The sequence below is a fragment of the Triticum aestivum genome, chromosome 4B (assembly GCF_018294505.1).
Source record: "Triticum aestivum cultivar Chinese Spring chromosome 4B, IWGSC CS RefSeq v2.1, whole genome shotgun sequence".
Classification (NCBI taxonomy): domain Eukaryota; kingdom Viridiplantae; phylum Streptophyta; class Magnoliopsida; order Poales; family Poaceae; genus Triticum; species Triticum aestivum.
In genome coordinates this window covers 488064084-488070083 of record NC_057804.1, presented here as the reverse complement: position 1 = coordinate 488070083, position 6000 = coordinate 488064084, and positions in this window count along the sequence as shown.

Sequence of the window (6000 nt, the reverse complement as noted above, 5' to 3'; positions counted from 1 at the left end):
TTTCCTTCTTCCAAATACCATGAACTGCTTATGGCGGAAGTTCCTTGAACCAAAAGATCACAACCAGAGTGCTCTTGATGAGTTCTCGTTGCTATGCCGTGACTCTGCCAGTTCTACCTTCTCTGCATGGGTTAGTCAAAAGAAACCTGTTGAACTTAGTTCGACATACTAATCTATGCATCCACAACTCAGAAAGTCGTATGTTCCTTTGAGTTGTCACTCCTTAGTTGTATTTTGACCCTCGTCTATCAATTGATAGTCAGGAGTGGTTGAGCATTCATGTTCATTGATGCCTTTTACTCCTGTGGTCCGTCAAGCCATTCTATTCCGGAATGACTAGGAGAAACAAACTCCAGTACCTTATTCATTTCCAGGATAGGGTCAAAGCAGTTGTGTTTCGCGAATCAATTGCAATCCAGCTTTTGTTCTGCTCTATCTTGGAGTGTTACCATCTTTAAGTCAAGAGTGTCATGAGAATTGCACCACCTCTTATGAGTTCTTGACGCAGTAATACTTCTTGCCATCATTGTTGATTCCTCGGTTCCCATGTTATTGTAACCGGAATGCCGACAAGTGAGTCGTGATGTGTGAAATCAATATTGCTAGCAACCCCGTTGCTTGGTAGTTAATGGACAATAATTTCATTCTTAGCGTGTGGGTCCTTGTATCATCACCCTAAGGTTGATCGTGCTACCTAGTCCTTATTTCTTGGTGCACTCTTCAATTGATGAGTTAGGATTTGGTCAAATCCTCGCTCATTGTTCATTTTGTCTTGCCCTGAAAAGCAAGATTGTTCTCGAGCTTAGTAACATGTCGGTGGTTCGTGATTTTCCAAATATCTTCTCGGAAGTATCACCGGGTTGTCACCTGACTTCTATGTTGAGTTCGTGATCAAGTTGGTTTTCGAAACCACCCTTTCTCCAAGAATCTGTGTTGGATACCCTGAGCTAGTTGGTTAAGCTAAACAACAACTTGGAGAGTTGGAGGATAAAAGCTTACCTGACTTAGTTCATTTCAAAGGGATATCCTTTGTATGTGTGTGTTGAAGAAAGTTGATATTTTCATCGACTGACCCTCGTGATCAGTTAATGGACCTATCATCTTGTCCAACCTTTGATTTGGGTGTGGGCTATCCTCAAATCAAGTCAGAACCAACGATGCTCGTAATGTTGTCTTATTCGTGGTTGATCCCTCAAGCATACACCATTACATCTTTTGGTCTGGCCAATGCTATCACTTGTTCACACAATTATGGGATTCCATCTTCATGGAAACCTGGATGAATTGTTATTGATCCCATCAACAACATTTTTATCTTCTCCGTGATTGTGCTGAACATCCAGCTAGTATTGGAAACTTTTATAAGCATTATCTTCATGACCCGCTCATGGAGCATATGTCCGGATGAAAGAAGTGACCTCCTCTAATTCATGTGCATTTTATGCAAGTTACCGCCGTGAATTCGAGAAAGTCAATGTTGCCTCCTCTGGAACCATCTCAAGTCAGTCATGCATGTGCGAAGTATGCTATGGTTTGATAGGCTCGCTACCTCCATTCTATATGTGTTCCTAGCACACCAAGCCACTGATTGAATTGTTCAGGAGAAGAAGTTTCTTCATAAGAGCTAATCATATGACTTATGTAAGGACTTCGATATCCCCAATGATGGTTCCCAACCAAAACTGGGTAGTGTTTTATCATAAGACTGCTATGTGGTCATGTTTGTCTTGGACATCATGTTCACATGCATGTAGCAGAACCAGCTCATGTTTTGGAGCTTGCTATCATAGTTCATATCCCGAGAATCTCGCAACGTCATCTCGTCGACTTGTGTTGCAACCTTCCTTTTCTAGACATGTTGTCTGGAATATCCTGACACCAACCAGATCTGAATCTCAGGCAGATATGATGGTTGGAACTGTTCCAAGAACCATAATATTAGTCTCTCTGTAACCGGTAAAGTGGATGTCGTGGCCAACACACCCAATCGGAAGACCTATTATTGTAGTATCTTGATTGACGAAGTTGGTCACATCCCCATAAGGATCTCGCAGGATCTACTTCCGTAGTTATTCCTTATGGATTTTTGTGCTTCTGAAATCCGACCTTTACTTGATGGTCATGTTGATGCTTTTAAGCATTGACCATGGTACCTAGTACATCAAGGAGAACATTAGAAGCGGAGTGCTAAATGTCTCTCGGTCGATCATCCAGATTTTGTTTCCTTGGCATTCCTAAGGTGAAATATGAGAAAGTGTTGTCTTCCTTTCCTTCTGCATCCTCCATCGTTATTCATCATGGTAGTATGTAGTTGTATTAACATTCTTTTCATAGATGTTGGTAGAACTATGATGATTATGGAATTGCTCAAGTTCTTGAGGGCACGCGCAAGCAAAATCATTCCTTGTGTTGTTTTCAACAAGGCAATCCACATCATCCATTCTAATTCGGGTATGCCATTCTACCGAACCCCTCCAAACGATTGTTGGTGAATTGCCTTAGGCTGGTATAAAGAGTTTCAATGATCTCTGAATCAAAGGTAATTCTTTTTGCCACCTAAGGGGATATATCTACGAGTCACCATCCCTAAGGTGTCTCGTTGTGGTGTCATGGCAACTCAACTCTTCGCTACGTTGACAACCGTTCACCACCCTCTTAGGTGTGGAATTTTTGTCTACCTAGTGAACCCTCGTCATCTGTTCCACTCCATTCCTTTAGATGTGTGCTTTGTGTCTCAGCTCGAGAGATGTTTCTACGTCTCGTTCCGTAAGTTGATCTTGTGATCATTAAGATGATCCATCATTGTAGAGTTGTCTCTGTCCTCGTGTTTGATGAAGGTCTCGAAAGCAAAGACGTCAAGATCAATTGGAGAAATGAATCAACATCTTCGAGAAGGGCAATTGGATCATGAAGATCGTGTTAGCTTCTTGTCCCCTCTGTCTACTTACCCCACGTCTTGAATCTCGGGACGAGATTCTTGTTTAGTGGGGGCGAGTTGTCACATCCCTGGTCCTGGTATGTAGTAGGCTAGCCCTTCATGTGTGCATCATGTTTAACTTTTCAAATGAACTTGAAATGAGGACTGATCAAACCCTAGAACCAGATCAAATCAAATAGGTTCAACATAAAATCATTTTCAATGAACTGGAAATGCCCTTCTAAAATGTTCATCATCTTTGCCTTGGTCTTAAACCTCTGACAAAAATGGTGCACAACTTTCTAGGTCATCCTAAGGTCACTAAATTAAATCATAAGTATTTGAATTAGGACATTTAAATTCTATAAAATATTTTAAATGTCCAAATATTCCTAAACTGAAATGTTCCATGTTGGATATATTCTATACAGTGGGCATGTGCAGTTTAGTGATTTTTGAAAGGGTCTAGGTATTTTTAGAAAAGCCCTAAAGATTACAGAATAATAGAAAACAGAAATTAAAATAGAGAAACCAGAGAGAGAGAGAACTTACCTGGCGCTCACCTGGCAGCCCAGCTGGCCCAGCACTGTAACTGAGGCCCAGCCCACCAGGGCGAAGTGGTCGTCTTCAACCTCTGCTAATAGGCAGAGGCGTGTCGATGCCAGCACGCCCGCGGCCTCCACCTCCTCCCTCCCTGCCTGCCTGGTTCCTCCTGGACGGCTCTAGACGAGCGCCACGCAGCCCCTCGACCCTCTCTCACTCTCTCTAGACCTCCCTTCCCTCTCCGCTCTCTCTCCCACGCGACCACCGAAAGCAGCCGGAGCCGCCGCTCGCCGTAGCCGTGACCACTGGCCACCGCACCCCCTGCCGACATGACCATTGACTCCGCCGCGACGCCTCGCGTCTCCAAGCAGAAGAACGCAAGCCCGGACGGCCTTCTTCCCCGCCAACGCCGCTGTCCTCGACCTCGGGTGTCGGCGATCCGCGCCGTCGATTCGCCGGACCCCGTGCCTACCCTGCCTTGCCAGCAGCACCAGAAGACCTGCGGTAAGCCGTTGTTTCTTTTCCCCCTACTCCCATGCTCGCCCGCGTCCACTAGGCCATAGTTGCACGGACGCAGAAGCTCCCCGCCGCCATGCCTCATCACCGCCGCACCAACACCAGCCGTAGCTCGCGTCCGAGCACCGTCGCGGGCTCAGCATGCTCCCAGGAGCCGAGTGCAGCCACCTGTTCGCCCTACCATGCACAACAACACCGAACCCGACCTTGGGGAGCTCCGGCCGTCGCAAAGCTCGACGCCGTCGGCGCTGTAGACCACCCCAGCCACTGCTACTTGCTTCGTTGGATGCGGATGAGCACCAGCTCCATGCAGAGCCCCTCCGCCACTCGTTTGGTCGCCGGAGGAGCAAACCCGACGCCTCCGCCGTGGCCTGTGGTCGCCGGCGATTAGCCACCGACGTGGCCACCTAGTTAGGCCTAATCACCCGCTAATTAACCCCCTGACCCACTAACATATGGGCCCCACACCCAAAATTAATCATAGTTTAATTCCTGTTTAGTTTTAACTAATCACCGTGGCCCCACGCATTAGCGTTGACCTAGCTGACGTGGCCCTTGACCGACCCCGCCCGTCAGTGACCCAAGCCAACAATGTGACACTGACCAATGGGCCCCACTGGTCAGGTTTGACCCGGACCAGCCCCTTTGACCTGCTGACGTCATGCTTACACATTGCTGACGCAGTAAAGGAATTTCTGGATTAAATCTAATTCAGGAAATTCTAGAAAATGTTTAAAACTTGTAAAAATCATAGAAATTCAACCGTAACTCCAAATGAGATAAATTATATATGAAAAATGATCAAAAAAATCCAATCTAACCATATCTACCATTTTCATGCATGTTAGAAAAACTTATGACTACTGTTTAGCACAAATCATATAAATGGCATTTAAATATCCACATATGGAGTTTGAATTTGAATCTTGGATTCAAACCAACTTCATTTAATCTGGTTGCTAGTTGCATTAGCTCAAACCACATCATATTGCCATGTCATGATCATGCATCGTATTGTTGCATAGCATTGATTGTGTTCTTCCTTGTTTGCCGGTATTTGTCCCCTCTCGATAGACGTGTACCGATGATGTGATCAATGACACCGATGAAGAACTATACTATCTTCAGAAGTGCCAGGCAAGCAAAACCCCCTTGTTCATTTTGATACAATCCCACTCTCATGCTCCTGCTCTCTTTTATTGTGTTAGGACAACAACGATTCAACTGTTACATGCTGCGGTAGTTGAACCCCTTTCCTCTGCATGACCTGTCGTTGCCACAGTAAATAGATGAAACCCACTAGCATGAGTAGGAGTTGTTTGAGCCTTGATGTGCCTACTCATTCATGCTTGTTTGTCATGCCTGCTACTGCTTAGAGTTGAGTCAGGTCTGATTCATCGGGGATGAATTGGAGGTGTGTGAACATGTCCTACTGTGTGTGAGCTAAGTGTGCGAACACGATTTGGTAAAGGTAGCGGTGAGAGGCCATGTAGGAGTACATGGTGGGTTGTCTCATTGCAGCCGTCCTCAGGAACTGAGTTCTGTGTTTGTGATCCATGAAGAGCTACAAACACACATTGGGATCCTTAATTGACTCTCTCGACTTATTAACCAACTTGGTCTCTGTCCAGGAGTCGCAACTAGTTTCTGGTGTTTGTAGGTAGTGCTATTTTTCTACCAAGTGGCACCCGGCAGGGTGGGCTTGGGACAGACTAGGCACACGTGGCCTGGTGTACCGAGTGGCACCCGGATGGTGGGCTCGGGAACCCTGCACACATCGTTTGGGGCCGTGAGCGACACCCCGGCCGGATCTCCTTGCGGATGGAACCCGAATAGGCGATAAACCTGGGCTAGAGTCTTGTGTGGTTAGTCAGGTCATGGCCGACACCCTCGCCAGGCTTCCGCTTGAAGGTTGCCGAGTACATGACGTGTACATGGCGGTAAGTGGCGAGAGCGTGTGTGAAGAAGTACACCCCTGAAGGGTTAACATTATCTATTCGAATAGCCGTGTCCGCGGTAAAGGA